Raw genomic sequence first — 23,588 nt, forward strand, 5'->3', positions numbered from 1 at the left:
CCTTATGGAATAAGCAATGTATTTGTTGGGGAGTGTAATACCTCCTATGTAGTAGCTTTAGGTTAATTTCTATAGTTGCAGTGGAAATGGAAGTTTTCAGAGTTGATCGAATTATCTTCGTACCTATGTGTTGTGGATTTACTACTCCTATATCTTTTCCCCAGCTTTCCAAGTATGAGATAGGCTGGCCTGGAAATGGGGTAATTAATATTTTATATATCAGCGACAGTGTGTGACAAATCGGGGGGTTTCTTATACATAATTTTTCGTAATTGGTTAGTGGTCTGGTCATATAGTTAGATTGAATGTGAGTTGTTATAAAGTTAGGAATTTGTCGGTACGTGAACCAATTAATCAGGCATGTAAAGCCTTGTTGCATTAGTTCTGTTTGTGATTTAATTTGTTCATTCTGTATAAGCCAACACACTGGAAAATCATATAGGTGGGATGGGTAAGAGTGGTTTTCTATGCTGGAGTCTAAGTCTAGTTCCCCATTTATCACCAGGGACGTAAGTGGGGAGGGTCTTGAAGAGAGATTTGGAAATTGGACCATTATTTTGTTCCACAACTTATATGTTTCTAATATAACGGATTTAAGTTTGCGTTTTTATATTTCCGTGTTTGAATGGCCCAACACGATCTACTAAGACTTGATGATCGGGCAATTCCATGTTCCATTTTTTGTGTATGCTCCAATCAATAATTCTTTGTAAAAATATAGCGTATCTGTAATAGGTTAAGTTAGGGAGACCTAGTCCTCCTTGTGTTTTGGGTAAGGACATAAGAGTTTTATTAATCTTGGGGTGCTTTTTGTGCCATGTGAAATCGCTGAGTGCTCGTTGTAATGAGTTTATGTATTTTTCTGGTAAAGGGATTGGTAATGTTTGGAGAATATACAGTATCCTAGGGAATATGTTCATCTTTATTAGGTTGATACGGCCCAGCCATGATAGTTTTTTAGATCTCCATCTCGATAAGTCTCTGATGATTTCAAATCTAATCTTTTCGTAATTGAGTTGGTATAATGTCCCCACAGATGTAGCAAGGTGAATTCCCAAATATTTAATAGATTGTGTGTTCCATTTAAAGGGGGTAAGTTTCTCTAATATCTTCTGTTTTTGTGGGTCTAATGTAATATTAAGTATCTCAGATTTGGGGATGTTGACTAGGAAATTTGATTGAGTGTAAAAATTATCTAGTTCTCTAACAAGGGTAGGGACATTTCTGGATTGGTTAGTGTAAGCAGGATATCATCCGCAAATAAGGATATAATATATTTATGGTCACAAATTGTGACTCCTTCAATTTCAGGATGGGATCTGATTCTAGAAGCCAGAGTTTCTATCACACATGCAAATAGTAAGGGTGATAACAGACACCCTTGTCTCGTCCCAATTGATATCGTGAATGAGTCAGACAGGGTTCCATTTATTAATATTTTTGCACTTGGATGAGTATATAGGGAAAATATTTTTTGGATTACTCCCCCACCAAACCCCATTGTCTGCAGTGTGAGCTGAAGGTAGTCCCATGCTACCCGGTCAAAAGCCTTTTTGGCATCTATGGATAGGACAATTAATTGTAATTGTTGGTGTTGCGCATAGAAGATCGTGTTTAGGGCCCTGACCGTATTATCTTTTGCTTCTCTTCCCAACACAAATCCCACTTGGTCAGGGTGGATAAGATCAGGTAACAAAACATTGATTCTATTTGCTAATAATTTGGAGTACATCTTTATATCTGAATTTAGGAGTGAGATTGGGCGATAACTAGTAGTCACATCTGAGGGTTTATTTGGTTTCAATAATGTGGTGATATGGGCTTCTAGGGCTGATTCTGGGAAGGGGTGAGTGGAGTCAATTGAGTTAAACTATTGTAAGATATGTAAGGATAATAGTTCCGTGAACATTGAGTAATATTTATAAGTAAAACCGTCCGGGCCTGGTGACTTATTATTGGGGAGATTTTTAATCACTGTACATAACTCTTCTAGTGAAAAGGTTCATCTAATGTTTCTTTCTGTATTTGGGTCAGTTTGGGAAGGTGTAATTTGGAAAGATAATCCGTGATATGTTGTTGGCGTGTATTAGTATTTGAGTATGTGTCGGCGGCTGGTTTAGGCAGATTATACAATTTCTGGTAGTAATCTCTAAATGTTGCTGCTATTGCTTGTGTAGATCGATGTGATATACCTCTATTGTCCTTTATATGAAGAATATAATTAGATTTAGATTTTTTCTTTATATATCTAGCCAGAAATCGACCTGGTTTGTTGAGATCTATATATGAACGTTTTTTAAATAGAAAAGCACACCTACTCTGTTCTTTGTTAATAATAGAAGCTAGATTAAAGCATTTAGCTTTTAGGAGTTGAAGGGTGGTTTCACCTTTTGTGTTTTTTTTATGTACCTCTTTGAGTTGTGATATTTCCTTGATGAGGCTGGTAGTTGCTTCTCTTTTCAATTTATTAATATATGCTTTATGTACTATCAACTCGCCCCTTATAGTGCATTTGTGTGCTTCCCAGTTAATCTGAGGAGAGGTATCTGTATATCTATTTTGTAGAAAAAAACTCTTCTATTCTGGTTTGTACTTTCATTTTAATGGAGGGGTCAGTTAATAAACTATCATCTAGTTTCCAAACATAATGTTTTATAGGTTTGGAGGGCCAATCAAAAGTACAATGTACTCCCACATGGTCCGATCAGGTTATTGGGGAGATATCTGCAGTTCTTATGAGGCTCATGCTATTGATGTCGGTAAATATGTAATCAATTCTCTTATATCTTTTATGGGGGAATGAGTAGAATGTAATAGACTCTGGGTGTAGAGTCCTCCAAACATTTAAACAACCAAGTTGTTTTAATATGTTATTTGATTTTTTAATATTTACTTTGGAGTTGGATGAAGTGTGTGTGGAGCTATCTAATAGTGGGTTTAAAGTTAAATTGAAATCCCCTCCTATTAGCAACATGCCTTTTTGATGTTCTATAATGGTGTTCGATACCTGTTTAAGAAAGGAATGTTGTTTTGTTTGAGGGGCGTAAAGTGGTACTATTGTAATAGGGAGACCATAAAGCAGGCCTGTTAGTAGAATGTATCTACCTTCTTTATCTCTAAACACTGATATTTCCTGAAATGGGATTCTCGCTTTTATTAGAATTCCTATCCCCTGGATCTTCTTCTGAGGGTGGGATGCATAGTAACCTCTACCAAATTTAAATTGAAATGCTTTTGGTTCTTTCCCTTTCAAAAAGTGTGTCTCTTGTAGTAAAACTATGTCTCCCTTTTTGAGCTTAAAATCATTTAGGGCCGTTGTTCTCTTTCCAGGAGTGTTAAGACCCTTAGAGTTTATAGATATAAAGTTTAAAGAACTATTGTTGTCTTTTTTAAAAGTTTGTGGTGACATATGGAGAGTAAAATGTCTTAACGGCTTTTATTCTAGGTGTCTTTCTGAGGTGTGATTGGAGATCTCTAAAGAAGCTATGACGCGTGGCTGTCCAGTCCAAAACAACCATAAAACCTAATAAATCTAACCTTAACAAAAAATAACATATATTATTATAACATATTGCTAAACAAAAGAAAAAGAAAAAACGTATCCTCATTAAGGGGATATAAGTGAGGAGTGACCCCTCTCCCCCAATAACCGGCACTTCATTAGGATAGCGTCCATCGTGCCCTCTAGACCATGATGTCGAAGGATATACTCTGTATTAAGTTTATTGAAAAATCTAATTTATACCCAATCTGTCCATTAATGTTGCTAAATATAAATTAACAGTGTGCAATCCATAGTTCTTATCTTATTGAAAGGTTATATTATTGTTATCCAGCAACTAGAGGGCAGCGAAGAACGTCTCATGTATATAGACTATACCAACAATTGAACATTTTCTATAAACAAAGATTTCTATACATTGAAATCTTGGTAAATTAGTGTTATCCTTACAAGTGTAGGGCTCCTAGGTCATTTCACAGTTTGTCCGGTGTGAAGAACTTAGAGAAACAATTCAGACCTAGAGTGCTCTATAATTATATTCTGTATTAAGTTTAAAGAAAAAAAAAACATTTATACCCAATCTGTCCAACAATTTTGTTAAATATAAATTAACAGTTTGTAATCCATATTTCTTATCATGTTGAAAGGTTATATTACTGTTGTCCAGTTACTAGGGGGCAGCAAAAAGCATTTCATGCATATAAACTATACCAACAATTGAACATTTTCTATAAACAAACATTTCTATACATTGAAATCTTGAAATCTTGGCAAATTAGTGTTATCCCTACAAGTGTAGGGCTCCTAGGACATTTCACAGTTTGTCAGGTGTGAAGATCTTAGAGAAACTATTCAGACCTAAAGTGTTTTATAATTACTTGAATGTTCCCTTTTAGGTAAGTTCTCCTCTGTGAAAATAAATTTTATTAAACAGATATATAGGATATTGCTTATCTGTCGTCGAGATGAAGATGCCTCTGAGTTTCATAAAAAGTCTCAGGGTGGGAGATTTTGTAAAGTAGGTGAACGTTGACTCTTGGATTTCTTGGGCACTGTGGTCCAGCTTGAGTGCGAGCTTGTAGATGATTTGCTTCTGGTATGTCCTGTGGTAGGACCGTCTTCTTCAGTGGAAGAAGAAGGGTTGTTAAAGGTAAGGTTTAGTGCTTTTGAGAGAGTGTCCAAGTCCGAAGACTCTCTATACACCAGCATTTTGCCTGCATGAGGTATAAGTAAACTGAATGGAAATCCCCAGCGATACCTTATCTTGTGTTCTTGGAGAACTGAGGTTAGGAATTTCAGAGATTTCTGTTTTTTGATGGTGGATGGACACAGATCCTGATATATTTGTAATTCTTTTTCCTGAAATGATAAGGGGTGAGTGTTCCTCGCCGCTGTCCAGATGGATTATCTATCCTTAAAGTGTAATAGTCTAATGACTACATCTCTCGGTGGAGCAGAAGGGTTAGGGCGAGGTCTTAATGCTCTATGAGCTCTCTCTATGGAATTTTCTGTGAAAGAAGCAGACTTAGTGATACAATTGAAGAATCTTGTCAAATAGGAGTGGAGGTCTTCTGTAGATATGTCTTCTGGGATTCCACGGATCCTCAGATTGTTTCTTCTACTCCGATTTTCTAAATCCTCCACCTTCTCTTGTAATGTGTGGATTATAACGGATTGTTGTGATAACCCTGCTTCAGTTGTGTTTAACATGGAGTTAATGACTTCTTGGCTGTCTTCTAGATCCTCCAGTCTAGTGCCCAGAGTGTTCATTTCTTTTTTAACAGTAGAAATTTCTGACTGTATGAATGATTTGAGGTCCGCTATGTCAGATTTGGATGGCAACTTGTCTATAGCTGCCTGCAATATTGTAAGCTGTTGCTGTGGAAATAAATGACTTGTGGCTTGTTCTGATGTTTGGGGTAAGGTAGCCTGTGAGTGGTCTTTTGATAGAGAAGATGCGTCTATTTTGCTATGATCTGAAGGAGAAAAGAAAGTAGATACAGATGTTGTTTGGGATGTGTTTTCCCATTCTTCTCAGGTCTTGTAGGTCTCCTGGATGACATGACTCTTGTTGAGTGCTATTTGTGCAATTATTGTAGGTGTTTATTGCAGTGGTCAGCAGTAGTCTTTGTTATTTGAATGTTTTAATATTTTCAGTGCCTTTTTTGTAGAAATGTGCTCCCTTTTTAACATGCAATTTTCTCCTTTGAGAGTAGAGAATTATATATATGTTGGAATAAATTGCATATGACATATGAGTGGATGAAGATCACATAATATATATGTGGGAATCTGTTCCCTGAGTAGGGAGTTTTAGAAGCCACACATTTATAGAAACATAAGAGCTTATATTATTGTTCCAACTGATCCGGTTTTGTCATGCAGTTAAAAGGTTAACTCTCCTTCACTTCTCCTTCTATGACCCTCTTCTCTCTCCTCAGTATTTTTTAAGATAGAGAGATTGTATATGGCATATGAGTGAATGAAGATTGCATAACATTTCTCACCATGTTTTAACTTGTCTGCCCCTGCGCCTCACAGAGTAACGATATGCTAGATTTTATATTATGCAAAGCCCGGGCAAAAATGGTGAACGGATCCTCACCACATGACCAGCCTCTCTTCTCTGCCGTGTCCGCTCGGTCACTACCAGCGATCCTCTTATTTTAAAAAGGCCATTGATCGTTATGTCTTATTTGAATAAACAAGGCCTTGCTTGAATTTTATGCTGCGCAATGACTCCGTGGTGTAAGGGATCTTGCAGGCCCTCCGGTCTAGGTGTCAGTATCGCCCAAAGTATGCACTTACCCTCGGTAACCCAAGGTATTAGGGTTTTGAGAGAGCCCCTTAGGTGCCGTGTAAGTCACATAATCTGATCACCGGGGGAGAGTTGTTCCGGAGCTCCTAAACTATGCGGCCATGTTCTAGCACGGCCAAGCTCCGCCTCCCCAAGGGACGGCATTTTTAATCACATCCCTTGAATTCTCTATCCAGTGTGCGGCAAAGATCGTACGAAGAGGATCCTCCGCACTCCATGGCTCCAGGGTCGCCGGTCTTCAGTTCCATGGTCGCCGGTATTCTGTTCCGCGGTCTTCAGTCTTCAGCTCCGCTCTGCGAAGGATTTTCAGGAACGGGGAGTAGCAACCTGGGGCTTAGACTTAGGGTTTTTTAAGTTTTTTTTTTTTATTTTATTATTTAGATAGGGTGGGCAGTAAAAGAGGTACATGCCCTTTTAAGGGCAATGCCCAACAAATGCCCTTTTCAGGGCAATGGGTAGTTTAGGGTTTTTAGTGTTAGATTATTTTATTTGGGGGGGTTTACTGTTAGGGGGGCTTTGTGTATTTTCTTGTAAAAGAGCTCATTATCTTGGGGCAATGCCAATGCAAAAAGCCCTTTGAATGGCTACTGGTAGTTTATTAGAGTAGGGGGTGTTTTTATTTGGGGGGGGGCTTTTTTATTTTCATAGGGATTAGGTATAATTTTTGTAAATTTGGTCATTTTCTTTTTTATTTTCTGTAATCTTATAATTTTTTTATTTTCTGTAATTGTAGCTTAAAGGGACAGTCTACTCCAGAATTTTGATTACACTGTCCCTTTAATTTATACTTAGTTTATTTGTATTAGGTTTTTTTAATTTAATAGTAACTTTAGTATTTTGTAAATTAGGTAATTTGGGTTCATTTAGGGGGTCTTAGGTTAGGTGGGTTAGGTTAGAGGGGGTTAGGTTAGGTGTTAGGATAGGGGTTAGGTTTATTGCGTTGTGGGCTTTGGTGGTGAAGGGGTTAATACTTTTTATTTTCTGTAATCTTATAATTTTTTTATTTTCTGTAATTGTATCTTAAAGGGACAGTCTACTCCAGAATTTTGATTAGACTGTCTCTTTAATTTATACTTAGTTTATTTGTATTGAGTTTTTTTAATTTAATAGTAACTTTAGTATTTTGTAAATTAGGTAATTTGGGTTCATTTAGGGGGTCTTAGGTTAGGTGGGTTAGGTTAGAGGGGGTTAGGTTAGGTGTTAGGATAGGGGTTAGGTTTATTGCGTTGTGGGCTTTGGTGGTTAAGGGGTTAATACTTTAATAGGTTTATTGCATTGTGGGCTTTGGTAGTTTGCGATGTTGGGGTTGGCGGATTTAGCGGTTAATATATAGTTATTAATTGCGGTGTGGGTTTGATGGCGGATATAGGGGTTAATACACTATGGCCTAGATTTAGAGTTTTGTCGGTAACGACCCGCGTAGCTAACGCCGGCTTTTTTCTGGCCGCACCATACAAATAACTCTGGTATTGAGAGTCCACAAAAAGGCTGCGTTAGGCTCCAAAAAAGGAGCGTAGAGCATTTTTAACGCAGCTTCAACTCTCGATACCAGAGTTGCTTACGCAAGCGGCCAGCCTCAAAAACGTGCTCGTGCACGATTCCCCCATAGGAAACAATGGGGCTGTTTGAGCTGAAAAAAACACAAAATATACAACGCTATAATCCAAGAAGATACCTATGCCACTCTCCAACTATCTCCCCCAAATAGATAATAAAACCAAACTAATACTCTAATGAGAGGGCGCTAGAGCTAAGGTAACTTGACAAACCTAATCTAGATAAATAATACATACGAGTGTGGATAGAAAATGTTCAATTTTACTCAGTTTAAAAGAAGGATTTCAGGGACGTCTCCCTAATAAAGATACATTGATCATACAAATAAAAATAAAAAACAAAGAACAATTAAATAACCGTATTACAAAAAGGAATACCACCCTGGTAAAAAAAATGCGCAAAAAATATATCAAAATTTTTTTATTTTTTTTTAAATGTATAAAAAATTTATAAAAAATATATGGGTTTGTGGGTCAGATCCCAACATATAAATCTTAAGGTGAATCTTCAGCTTGTAATGTCCCTTTTTCAGAGTCAGTCCGATAGAATTTCCTGGTAATATAACAGGTGTCAGTCCGATAGAACTTTGCTGATAATTTTATAAGTGTAACTTCCACTCTATAGCTGTGATATGTAACAATGTTCCACTTGGTATATGCATATAACAGTATCTGTTTTTAATACACCAGAATATGTTGTTTAGTGTACTTTGTATCCATATATCACCTGTGAATGTGGACAGTTGTAACAGTGACTCACGTAATGTTGCAGCAGCTCCGATCAAATTGCTGCTGGTGTCGGTCTGATTACCTTTAGCACGCCGCTCTTTGCGTGTATGAGGCGTGTTGACCTTTAGCTTTCGTCCGCTGTAAATAGACTCACCGTTCCTTGCGTGTGGAAGTCCTGCTGGATACCGACTGGCTGCCCCTGGGATATGAGACACGCCGTTTACTGCGTGTGAATGATCCGCTGTGTCCCGGTTCAGATAAAGTAGATGGTTTGAGCAAACACCCGCTCTTAGCGTATTATACGCGCGGGCCAATACTAGGTACCTAGTGAAATGGGTTCTTGGCAGGCGAGCAACTTCCTCCTTCTACGCGTTTCACCCGTATATCTGGGCTTTTTCAAGATGTCAGTTGCTCCCAGAACTTCATTTAAAAATCTGCCGGTTCATTCTCATTGGTTGATCTGTTTCTAATGCTTTTGACTTAAGGTGGATTTGTGGAATCATTGTATTTTAAGGTGGAATCTTAGGGTGATATATTAATATGGACTTCTTTATCTTATTTTCTGTATCTGTTCTCTATTTATCTACAATCAAAAAACATTTATATAGAAAATAATAGGTACATAATTCAATTTTGAAAAAGGCATATTTAAAATCATATGGAAAAGAATTCTCTCAGGGTGGTATTTCCAAAAGGGTGGTATTCTGCTTAATATATATGTATATATACATATTTATATGTGCACACATATTATATATATATATGTCTGACATTACATTTTATTAGCAGTCATAAAATATAAAATACTCTTATGTATTAATTAATAGAGCTTAATTATAATGTTTAACTTGGGCCATTTGATCACATTGATATAATATATATATATTACTTATGTATTCCTTATTTCAGATTGACTGTTTTTTAGTTATATTTCATGAACTATACAGAAATGGTGAGTGAATGGTCTATACACCAGGTCTTAGTGTACCATATAGAGTCCAAACCTGGACATATTCATTGTGATAATATAGTTAAATCGATAGTGTAAACTCTTAGTATGAGACTTAGGAATTGCTTTGGATTTGCTAAACAATATCATGGATACTGAATCGAAAATTTACTACTGTTGTCTATTACTCTGAGGATTTAATCTCCTAGAAATGGAGACAGGTCCATCTCTGAATTTAGACCTCTAGAGGTCTAAATTCAGAGATGGACCTTTCTCCATTTCTAGGAGATTAAATCCTCAGAGTAATAGACAACAGTAGTAAATTTTCGATTCAGTATCCATGATATTGTTTAGCAAATCCAAAGCAATTCCTAAGTCTCATACTACGAGTTTACACTATCGATTTAACTATATTATCACAATGAATATGTCCAGGTTTGGACTCTATATGGTACACTAAGACCTGGTGTATAGACCATTCACTCACCATTTCTGTATAGTTCATGAAATATAACTAAAAAACAGTCAATCTGAAATGAGGAATACATAAGTAATATATATATTATATCAATGTGATCAAATGGCCCAAGATAAAACATTATAATTAAGCTCTATTAATTAATACATAAGAGTATTTTATATTTTATGACTGCTAATAAAATGTAATGTCAGACATATATATATATAATATGTGTGCACATATAAATATGTATATATACATATATATTAAGCAGAATACCACCCTTTTGGAAATACCACCCTGAGAGAATTCTTTTCCATATGTTTTTAAATATGCCTTTTTCAAAATTGAATTATGTACCTATTATTTTCTATATAAATGTTTTTTGATTGTAGATAAATAGAGAACAGATACAGAAAATAAGATAAAGAAGTCCATATTAATATATCACCCTAAGATTCCACCTTAAAATACAATGATTCCACAAATCCACCTTAAGTCAAAAGCATTAGAAACAGATCAACCAATGAGAATGAACCGGCAGATTTTTAAATGAAGTTCTGGGAGCAACTGACATCTTGAAAAAGCCCAGATATACGGGTGAAACGCGTAGAAGGAGGAAGTTGCTCGCCTGCCAAGAACCCATTTCACTAGGTACCTAGTATTGGCCCGCGCGTATAATACGCTAAGAGCGGGTGTTTGCTCAAACCATCTACTTTATCTGAACCGGGACACAGCGGATCATTCACACGCAGTAAACGGCGTGTCTCATATAACAGGGGCAGCCAGCCGGGATCCAGCAGGACTTCCACACGCAAGGAGCGGTGAGTCTATTTACAGCGGACGAAAGCTAAAGGTCAACACGCCTCATACACGCAAAGAGCGGCGTGCTAAAGGTAATCAGACCGACACCAGCAGCAATTTGATCGGAGCTGCTGCAACATTACGTGAGTCACTGTTACAACTGTCCACATTCACAGGTGATATATGGATACAAAGTACACTAAACAACATATTCTGGTGTATTAAAAACAGATACTGTTATATGCATATACCAAGTGGAACATTGTTACATATCACAGCTATAGAGTGGAAGTTACACTTATAAAATTATCAGCAAAGTTCTATCGGACTGACACCTGTTATATTACCAGGAAATTCTATCGGACTGACTCTGAAAAAGGGACATTACAAGCTGAAGATTCACCTTAAGATTTATATGTTGGGATCTGACCCACAAACCCATATATTTTTTATACATTTTTTATACATTTTTAAAAAAAAAAAAAATTTTGATATATTTTTTGCGCATTTTTTTTACCAGGGTGGTATTCCTTTTTGTAATACGGTTATTTAATTGTTCTTTGTTTTTTATTTTTATTTGTATGATCAATGTATCTTTATTAGGGAGACGTCCCTGAAATCCTTCTTTTAAACTGAGTAAAATTGAACATTTTCTATCCACACTCGTATGTATTATTTATCTAGATTAGGTGTGTCAAGTTACCTTAGCTCTAGCGCCCTCTCATTAGAGTATTAGTTGAGCTGAAAAAAACCTAACACCTGCAAAAAAGCCGCGTTCAGCTCCTAACGCAGCCCCATTGTTTGCTATGCGTAAACACTTCCTACGTCTGCACCTAACACCCTAACATGTACCCCGAGTCTAAACACCCCTAACCTTACACTTATTAACCCCTAATCTGCTGCCCCCGCTATCGCTGACCCCTGCATATTATTTTTAACCCCTAATCTGCCGCTTCGTTAACCGCCGCTACTTACATTATCCTTATGTACCCCTAATCTGCTGCCCCTAACACCGCCGACCCCTATATTATATTTATTAACCCCTAATCTGCCCCCCTCAAAGTCGCCTCCACCTGCCTACACTTATTAACCCCTAATCTGCCGAGCGGACCTGAGCGCTACTATAATAAATTATTAACCCCTAATTCGCATCACTAACCCTATAATAAATAGTATTAACCCCTAATCTGCCCTCCCTAACATCGCCGACACCTAACTTAAAACATTAACCCCTAATCTGCCGACCGGAGCTCACCGCTACTATAATAAATGTATTAACCCCTAAAGCTAAGTCTAACCCTAACACCCCCCTAAATTAAATATAATTTTAATCTAATGAAATTAATTAACTCTTATTAAATAAATTATTCCTATTTAAAGCTAAATACTTACCTGTAAAATAAATCCTAATATAGCTACAATATAAATTATAATTACATTGTAGCTAGTTTAGGATTAATATTTATTTTACAGGCAACTTTGTAATTATTTTAACCAGGTACAATAGCTATTAAATAGTTAAGAACTATTTAATAGTTACCTAGTTAAAATAATTACAAAATTACCTGTAAAATAAATCCTAACCTAAGTTACAATTAAACCTAACACTATACTATCATTAAATTAATTAAATAAAATACCTACAATTACCTACAATTAAACCTAACAATACACTATCAATAAATAAATTAAATACAATTCCTACAAATAACTACAATGAAATAAACTAACTAAAGTAGAAAAAATAAAAAAGAACTAAGTTACAAAAAATAAAAAAATATTTACAAACATAAGAAAAATATTACAACAATTTTAAACTAATTACACCTACTCTAAGCCCCCTAATAAAATAACAAAGACCCCCAAAATAACAAAATGCCCTACCCTATTCTAAATTACTACATTTCAAAGCTCTTTTACCTTACCAGCCCTGAACAGGGCCCTTTGCGGGGCATGCCTCAAGAAATTCAGCTCTTTTGCCTGTAAAAAAAAACATACAATACCCCCCCCAACATTACAACCCACCACCCACATACCCCTAATCTAACCCAAACCCCCCTTAAATAAACCTAACACTAAGCCCCTGAAGATCTTCCTACCTTGTCTTCACCCTACCAGGTTCACCGATCAGTCCTGAAGAGCTCCTCCAATGTCCTGATCCAAGCCCAAGCGGGGGGCTGAAGAGGTCCATGATCCGGCTGAAGTCTTCATCCAAGCGGGAGCTGAAGAGGTCCATGATCCGGCTGAAGTCTTCATCCAAGCGGGAGCTGAAGAGGTCCATGATCCGGATGAAGTCTTCTATCAACGGCATCTTCAATCTTCTTTCTTTCGGATCCATCTTGCAGACCTCCGACGCGGAACATCCTCTTCTCCCGACGCCTACTAGCCGAATGACGGTTCCTTTAAGGGATGTCATCCAACATGGCGTCCCTCGAATTCCGATTGGCTTATAGGATTCTATCAGCCAATTGGAATTAAGGTAGGAATATTCTGATTGGCTGATGGAATCAGCCAATCAGAATCAAGTTCAATCTGATTGGCTGATTCGATCAGCCAATCAGATTGAGCTTGCATTCTATTGGCTGTTCCGATCAGCCAATAGAATGCGAGCTCAATCTGATTGGCTGATTGGATCAGCCAATCGGATGGATCTTGATTCTGATTGGCTGATTCCATCAGCCAATCAGAATATTCCTACCTTAATTCCGATTGGCTGATAGAATCCTATCAGCCAATCGGAATTTGAGGGACGCCATCTTGGATGATGTCCCTTAAAGGAACCGTCATTCTGCTAGTAGGCATCGGGAGAAGAGGATGTTCCGCGTCGGAGGTCTGCAAGATGGATCCGGAAGAAAGAAGATTGAAGATGCCGTTGATAGAAGACTTCACCCGGATCGTGGACCTCTTCAGCTCCCGCTTGGATGAAGACTTCAGCCGGATCATGGACCTCTTCAGCTCCCGCTTGGATGAAGACTTCAGCCGGATCATGGACCTCTTCAGCCCCCCGCTTGGGCTTGGATCAGGACATCGGAGGAGCTCTTCAGGACGGATCGGTGAACCTGGTAGGGTGAAGACAAGGTAGGAAGATCTTCAGGGGCTTAGTGTTAGGTTTATTTAAAGGGGGTTTGGGTTAGATTAGGGGTATGTGGGTGGTGGGTTGTAATGTTGGGGGGGGGTATTGTATGTTTTTTTTTACAGGCAAAAGAGCTGAATTTCTTGGGGCATGCCCCGCAAAGGGCCCTGTTCAGGGCTGGTAAGGTAAAAGAGCTTTGAAATGTAGTAATTTAGAATAGGGTAGGGCATTTTGTTATTTTGGGGGTCTTTGTTATTTTATTAGGGGGCTTAGAGTAGGTGTAATTAGTTTAAAATTGTTGTAATATTTTTCTTATGTTTGTAAATATTTTTTTATTTTTTGTAACTTAGTTCTTTTTTATTTTTTGTACTTTAGATAGTTTATTTCATTGTAGTTATTTGTAGGTATTGTATTTAATTTATTTATTGATAGTGTAGTGTTAGGTTTAATTGTAGATAATTGTAGGTATTTTATTTAATTAATGTATTGATAGTGTAGTGGTAGGTTTAATTTTAGATAATTATAGGTATTTAATTAATTTATTGATAGTGTAGTGTTAGGTTTAATTGTAACTTAGGTTAGGATTTATTTTACAGGTAAATTTGTAATTATTTTAACTATTTTAGCTATTAAATAGTTCTTAACTATTAAATAGCTATTGTACCTGGTTAAAATAATTACAAAGTTGCCTGTAAAATAAATATTAATCCTAAAATAGCTACAATGTAATTATTCGTTATATTGTAGCTATATTAGGGTTTATTTTACAGGTAAGTATTTAGCTTTAAATAGGAATAATTTATTTAATAAGAGTTAATTAATTTCGTTAGATTAAAATTATATTTAATTTAGGGGGGTGTTAGTGTTAGGGTTAGACTTAGCTTTAGGGGTTAATACATTTATTAGAATAGCGGTGAGCTCCGGTCGGCAGATTAGGGGTTAATAATTGAAGTTAGGTGTTGGCGATGTTAGGGAGGGCAGATTAGGGGTTAATACTATTTATTATAGGGTTAGTGAGGCGGATTAGGGGTTAATAACTTTATAATAGTAGCGGTGCGGTCCGCTCGGCAGATTAGGAGTTAATAAGTGTAGGCAGGTGGAGGCGACGTTGTGGGGGGCAGATTAGGGGTTAATAAATATAATATAGGGGTCGGCGGTGTTAGGGGCAGCAGATTAGGGGTACATAGCTATAATGTAGGTGGCGGCGCTTTGCGGTCGGCAGATTAGGGGTTAATTATTGTAGGTAGCTGGCGGCGACGTTGTGGGGGGCAGATTAGGGGTTAATAAATATAATACAGGGGTCGGCGGTGTTAGGGGCAGCAGACTAGGGGTACATAAGTATAACGTAGGTGGCGGTCGGCAGATTAGGGGTTAAAAAAATGTATTCGAGTGGCGGCGATGTGGGGGGCCTCAGTTTAGGGGTACATAGGTAGTTTATGGGTGTTAGTGTACTTTAGAGTACAGTAGTTAAGAGCTTTATGAACCGGCGTTAGCCCAGAAAGCTCTTAACTACTGACTTTCTTCCTGCGGCTGGAGTTTTGTCGTTAGATGTCTAACGCTCACTTCAGACACGACTCTAAATACCGGAGTTAGGAAGATCCCATTGAAAAGATAGGATACGCAAATGACGTAAGGGGATCTGCGGTATGGAAAAGTCGCGGCTGAAAATTGAGCGTTAGACCCTATTTTGAGTGACTCCAAATACCGGAGTTAGCCTAAAACCAGCGTTAGGAGCCTCTAACGCTGGTTTTCACGGCTAACGCCAAACTCCAAATCTAGGCCTTTATTAGTTATTGCGGTGGGGGATTATGGTTGACAGGTAGATAGACATTGCGCATGTGTGTGTACACACATATATACACACACACACACCATTATATATATATATATATATATATATATATATATATATACACACATAAAGCACTAGCTGGTCTTCAGGCATCTGTGACAAAAGGTTTTATTATGTGACGTTTCGGACCAAATGCTGTCCCTTCCTCTGACAAACATCATGTGAAAAAGCCAAACATTTAAAGGTCTATAACACCCTCCCCCTGGTCACAACCTATCAAGGCTTTGTGTGCAAAAAATGCTCCAATGAGAGGAATATAGCAATAAGAACGTGCATCTTAGAATCATCAGTGAGTGTAAACTAAAAAATGTGTGTTATCATAAAGTGGCCAAATATACTATGTCAAATAGGGCTAATTGATGCCTATCCCCCACTATGTCATAAGATCAGCTAGAAACAAAGATATATTAACAGCGATTAGAAAAATGCCACACCGATCTCAGGATTGAGAAGAGTGCACTATTGATTCAACAGAAACACCCACTGGTTATATCAGACCAATTTTCATAGACTAGGCGTGAATGGAGAACAGCTCAGACGCTCCCCTTAGGTCATCAAGAACCTGTGTTGTAAAGATAACAAAGTACTGCATTGGTCAACCAGAAGCCTTACCTCCAGGCAGCGGTCCAACCGCAATAGTGTGAAACTGACAACCATCAGGGGATGTGATGGCCTCTATCTGTCATCTTGGTGTGGGCGTGTCAGTAACCCATAGCAACGCACTAACTATGACCACCAAACTAAACAGTAACATTGAGCAATGTAGATGTGCCGAAACAAATACTGGAGCTCAACAAAAGGAAAAATAAAACGGAACATAAATCCAGCCACTTCAATATAGTTAGACTGTGGCACTATACGAAAGAGTGGGCGTGGAATATACAATAATGTGCAAAAGAGAAATGTCTTGTTCGTGGACAGTAATGAAATGGTATAAATAAAGTTTGGAAAAACCCGAATAGACAAAAGATTGATGACTGCTAGTTAACAACAGTCTGATGCTCTTCGCATCGTACTTGACGTGCGTGTTTTTGACGGATCTTTGGATAAATAAGGAGATCGTATTCAGATCCGCGGCCGCGATGTTTGGTGAGCGTATTGATGACCGCAAATGCAACATAGTTGACGCTTTGATAAATATCCCCCAATGTGTTTTGGATGAATCATTCATCATGAAAAATAAAATTGTTTAGATTAAGTTCATGGGGTCATTTTGCTTGTTTGTTAATGGACATTGAGGGCAATAGAGGAGCAGCTTAACAGAAGCTTTAATGGAAATAAATGAGTAGCTAGTGCTAATGCTACAAGTCAGCAACAGCACAATAAAATATAATTTTTGAATGCTATTTTTTTATGGATCAGGACTAGTCAAGAACACAATTGAAGCTTACATACTTGGCTGACACAGGAATCGGTAAACTGAAAATGAAATTGCTGGAAGTAGTTATTGAATAGTGTACATTTGAACTTCTGGAATGGTTGCTGTTTGAATAGCGGAAATATGAAAATGTAAGCCTTTCCCACCTGCAAAAAAAGCCTTTTTGTTTTTAAAGTAATAGTTTTAATGGCATAAATGATAGAAGTCGTCTCTTAAGCTAAAATTTGACTTTTTAAATTTTGAGAAAAGAGAAAAAGACTAATATACATTATAAATTTCTACTTATTCACCTTGTCAGAGAGATCTAAACACACACTGCTGTAAAAATATATCAGTCTCCTCTCTCTAGCACTATTATTTAATTAATACTTGCTTTAACATAAATGACTATTTACCTTATATATTTACACTGGCGGTGTGTTTTTAAGTGTGTGAGCAACAAGTAGCTCTTAAAACTTTTTTTGCTGCTTTTTTTTAAGATTAATAATCTAATTAAAAGTTACATTTTAATAGTCCTTTATTCAGGTATTTACAGATAGTACATAAAAGCAAATTTTTTTAAGCATACCCATTCTTTCATGGTCTCTGCTCATATTTTCTTGAATTTAATTATTGCTTAAAGTACTACTACTTATGATCACCCTTAGATCTCTCTGACAAGGTGAATAAGTAGAAATTTATAATATATATTAGTCTTTTTCTCTTTTCTCAAATTTTAAAAAGTCAAATTTTAGCTTAAGAGTTGACTTCTATCATTTATGCCATTAAAGCTATTACTTTAAAAACAAACATACTTTTTTGCAGGTGGGAAAGGCTTAAATTTTCATATTTCCACTATTCAGAAAGCAACCATTCCAGAAGTTCAAATAACTACTTCCAGCAATTTAATTTTCAGTTTACTAATTCCTGTATCAGCCAAGTATGTAAGCTTCAATTGTGTTCTTGACTAGTCCTGATCCATAAAAAAATTAGCATAAAAAAATTATATTTTATTGTGCTGCTGCTGACTTGCAGCATTAGCACTAGCTACTAATTTATTTCCATTAAAGCTTCTGTTTAGCTGCTCCTCTATTGCCCTCAATGTCCGTTAACAAATAAGCCAAATGACCCCATAAACTTAATCTAAAAAATGTATTTTTTATGATGAATGATTCATCCAAAACACATTGAGGGATATTTATCAAAGCGTCAACTATGTTGCATCCGCGGACGCGGATCTGAATACGATCTCCTTATTTATCAAAAAAGCCGTCAAAAACACGCACGTTAAGTATGATGCAGTGTTAATTTCGTCGACTAAAACTAGACTAAAATGACTGTAAAACTAAAGAAATTCTGATGACTAAAATACGACTAAAACTAAAATGACATTTTAGTCAAAAGACTATGACTAAAACTAAATCAAAATTTGTTGATAAAAACATTTTATGCAAGTTGTTATAATCAATCCATATCCAATTACTTCTCTTTTGTAAAATTTACGAAACTTAATTTTATTAAATTTTAAGATAAAGACATGTTCTATACCACAACAGTTAAATCTGTTAAATCTGTATTGCATGTGCAAACCTTAATACCATAAATAAAAACAGGTTAATAAACCTTTACTCCAGGAGTTTATAATAAGTTTGGAAGTTCTAGAGCAGTGCTAATATCGTAGCCGAAAATTTTTTGAATCTGTGAACAATCAATTGATTCTTCCTATAGAAATAAGCATAACCCACGAATATGGGTTTGTTATGCTGTGCCTGTGCTAGCTGCAGAAACTTTTTGTTGTGTTAAGTTACTTGATACTTGTTTTAATTATTAACAGAGAACTGTTAAAGTTTTATATTGGGTAATATGTGCAATACATCCACTACAGTTTACAGTTTTGTTTTTTTATATTTTAAAGTTGCACTTCTGTTTGTTTATGAAACTTGGTTTTATTTCATTTTAAGTTTAATAAAGAAATTATATATCACAACGGTTAAATCTGTGTCTGTATTGCATGTTTAAACCTTAATACCATAAATATTAACAGGTGTTATGTTTACTCCTGGAGTAAGTAATCAGTTTGCAAATTATAGAGAAATGCTTAAATAATGCAGTACACTTTAACTAAACCCCTTAGATTTTAGTCGACTAAAATCTACTGGAGATTCAGTCGACTAAAACTAGACAAAAACTAAAACAATTCAGATGACTAAAATACGACTAAAACTAAAATGGCATTTTAGTCAAAAGACTAAAACTAAGACTAAATTGAAATTTGCCGTCAAAATTAACACTTGTATGATGCGAAAAGTCATCGATCTCGTGTCTATTCAGGTTTTTCCAAACTTTTTTTATACCATTTCATTACTGTCCATGAACAAGACATTTCTCTTTTGCACATTATTGTATATAGTGTAAATGTATTCTTTTATCTGAGCAGGACTAATTGCAAATATAGCAAGTAGCGACATATTTGGTGCAAAGTGGAGAGGGAATTATTAGAATTCTCTTTAAGATTGAACATACGTTTTATTATGTTTATACACACACACATATATATATATATATATGCTTTTTCACAAATCTTTTGCAAACATATTTACATATCCCTAAGTTCCTTTTTTTGTTCTAAACAATGTTGTCTGTCATATATCTCTGTTTACTTATACCACTTTATGTATATATTGTAAATGTATTATTTTTCTGAGCAGGAATAATTGTGAATATAACGTAATCAGAGTATCATATGTATTTATTTGCAATCAATGGATATGTTAAAGGGATAGGAAAGTAAAAATTTAACTTGCATGATTCAGATAGCATTTAATTTTCAAACACTTTCAAATTCACTTTTTTTTTTCAAATGTGCTTTGTTCTCTTGGTATCCCTTGTTGGTAAAGAATAAGCACATATCCTACACTAGTGGCAGTTGCTGATTGGTGCCTGCACACATTTGTCTCTTGTGATTGGCTAAATAGATGTCTTCAGCTAGCTGCCAGTAGTGCAACGTTGTTCCTTCAGAAAAGGATAACAAGAGAATGAAGCAAATTTGACAATAGAAGTAATTCTGAAAGTTGTTTAAAATTGTATGTGGACATTAATTTATTTTAATTCTTTTTAATATTGTACATACACCCTTTAGAATATAAATATATATATATGTGTGTGTGTTATGTCAGAAATCTTTAGCAAACATATTTACATATATTGTAAATGTATTATTTTCCTGAGCAGGAATTGCGAATATAGCAATTAGCGACATATTTGGTGCAAAGTGGAGGGTGAATTATTCTAACTCTTTTTAATATTGGACATACATACTTTAGTATATATATATATATATATATATATATATATTCTTTTATTTTATTTTTTTAAATAATGTTATTTCTGATCTTAAAGGGACATCAAAATCATATCAGAAATATTATTATGAAGATATAGAAGATCATCTCAAGCAACATTACAACCCTTGAACTTTTATTAAAGGGACACAAAACACAATTTGTTTCTTTTATGATTCAGATAGCGCATTCAATGTTAATAAACTTTCTAACTTACTCCTAGTATAAATTTATCTTTGTTCTCTTGTTATTTTTATTTGAAAAAAAGGCATGTAAGCTAAGGAGCCAAACAAATTCTGTTTCAGAACCCTGGACAGCACTTGTTTATTGGTGCTGTCCAATCAGCAAGGTCAACCCAGTTTGTTCTTAAAAAATGGGCCTGCTTCTAAACTTACATTCTTGATTTTCAAATAAAGATACAAATAGAATGAAGAAATTTTGATAATAGGAGTAAGATAGAAAGTTGCTTAAAATTGCACACTTTAAACTTACTTTAAACATGAAAGATCAAATTTGGCTTTGGTTTCCCTTTAATCCTTTTTAGTAGAAATAGCAATGCACATCTGCAAGCCAATCATATGAGGCATGTGCAGTCATCAATCAGCAGCTACATAGTTTATCTAAATATCTTCATTCAAGTATGTTTAAAAGATCAAGAGAAATTAAATATAGATAAAAAAAAAATACCACATAGCATGCTATTTATACAACATTCAACATATATTTTGCTTTCATGTCACTTCAAAATAATATTTAAATGAATACAGCTACACCATAATTTGTATTTATTATAAAAAAAATTATAAAAAAATTAAATTCAAATAAAATTGGTCATGGCCTCCTGCAGGGCCCGCACAGCCCTGGATACAATATCCAGCCCCTCCGCCAGCTGGCGAAAGATATCAGACATGAAGGGCTCTGTCTGGGTCCCATTATCAAGATCTATAAAAAGACAAAAATAAATACAGTATGTTATACAAATACATTATTAAGATACAATTGTTAAAACCTAATATTAAGTTTTCTTATATTCCACTCCAATGCTGGATCCTCCCCCGGTACTTGGTCGTCTGTCAGAGATGAAGCACAAACGGAAATCATTGTTAGTATGAGGAATATGTGACAAGGCCTATATTATACACAGCAATGTTGTATAAAAACTGGTACAATAATTTCAATTTTACAAATACAATCCATTACATTAGCCTGCACCCTAAATGAACCTGTCTCAAAAAACATTTGCAATGTGAAATACTACAAACATAGTATTATACTTTAAAATTACCTTGGCTATCAGCGACGTCCAAATCTGTCCCTGACTCATCCACTGGACGACCCTCAAGCAGTGTCAATGGCAGCGGGGGAGAAGAGCGGTTGCTCCTAGGGGTAGCCATTGACACTGGCCTGACGTACCAGGGGATTCCTTCTCTCGGCCACCTGAGATCTGTGAAAATATAAAGTTTTATGTCAACATTAGATCCATGTGATATTTTTCTTTTGTGTAATGTAAATGCATCTGTAATGCATGTAATCTTTATTTCCTGTGGTGAAAATAACAACCTATTTAAAGATCATATATATATATATATATATATATATATATATATTTACATGCAGTATATATACATGCAGTAAATATATATATATATAAAACAAAAAACTTAAATTCAAATTATACATATATAAATATATATATATATATATATATATATATATATATATATATATTAATATATATTTATGTTTGTGTTTTTTTAAAATGATTCTGATTGAGTATTATTTTTTAATTAACCAAATATTCTCGTATTATCAATTTTCTTCTTGCTACGGCTGTATTAATTTAAAAAAAAATTCAATTTTTATTTTCAATTAAAGATATTAACACAATGGAATTAAATATATAGGACTACATTACAGTCAATTAAAATGTAATGCTTTATCATTAAATAAAATTAGATTTTACTGTGTCACTGAAATATATATAATTTGTAAGTATAATACACAATATAATAAATTCTACTTAAAGGCTCTAATGAGCGATTGCAGCGCCCTGTAGCAATCCACTTTGCATTGCCGAAGGTCAAAAACCTCCGGAGACAACTACAGCACGACCTTCAGATGCCGGACACTCTTCCCATGCGCCGCATCATCTCATAGAAAACAACATATCTGGAGACATAAAGCTGACAGCGTCTCCTCCGAAGGCGCTAATGCGAAATTGGTGGAGCACTGAAGAGATTCTCCGAAATCAAGAGAATCTTGAAGGCCAAGCTGGCCAGGTAGAAACAGTCTGCACGTACTACAGGCGGTGGTGTATCGAATACATCTGAGCTCTCTTCATACGAGACTCAGCTATTGGAGATGCTGGGGGAAAATATGACGCTCGGTCTGGATATGGTTGGGCATGATACTGACGAGGTGGCAGGTAAAATTCTATTACATGGCATTCCCTGGGAGTTCCGGGGGAGGAGTCCAGGTGTGAGGACACACGTTGCACCTGTGCTAATATATCCACCCTACAAGCTCTTGGCGAGCTACTCCCGCCTAAACCACTAACCCTGGGTGGCTTGTCTAGCGTGAAACACACCGCTGCTGGAACTCTCCTAGTGCCAAGACATTGCACTATAACTGCACGCTGCAGCAATTGGAAGCTCCTTTTTTTCTGGCAATTAAGTATCTCTCCTAAAGCAATTGATCAGTGAGATAAACAAACAATTGAAAGGATCGAAAGTCCCCGTGCACGCTGAAAACCTACTACAAAAAGCTGCCTCTTTACCTGCCTGCTCTTACACCCGCTGAGAGACACCTTGTCCCTGCTTATCAGGCTCTGCCCTCTTGCACAGATTGAGCCGTTCCCTGGGAATTCCTCAGGTGGATCCAAGTGACCTGGACTAAGGCAGGAGGGGGCTCCTGAGACACGGCGGGACTGGGCGCTCTTACCTGACAGCCACTGTGACACGATCCTGGCGTTTACCGGCTTCTTCTTTTTTACCTGCCACAGACAAACCCCGGGCTGTGTATCCCTGGAAGGGCTTTGTTTCCATCTCGGCTCCGGTAGCCTACTCCTATGAAAGGGGGAGAGCCTAGCGATCCCTAGTGCCTGACAGGCTGTGCTTGCTGTCCTTCTGCGTGACCCCTCCCACCGAT

Source organism: Bombina bombina, chromosome 2, assembly GCF_027579735.1.
Source record: "Bombina bombina isolate aBomBom1 chromosome 2, aBomBom1.pri, whole genome shotgun sequence".
NCBI lineage: Eukaryota > Metazoa > Chordata > Amphibia > Anura > Bombinatoridae > Bombina > Bombina bombina.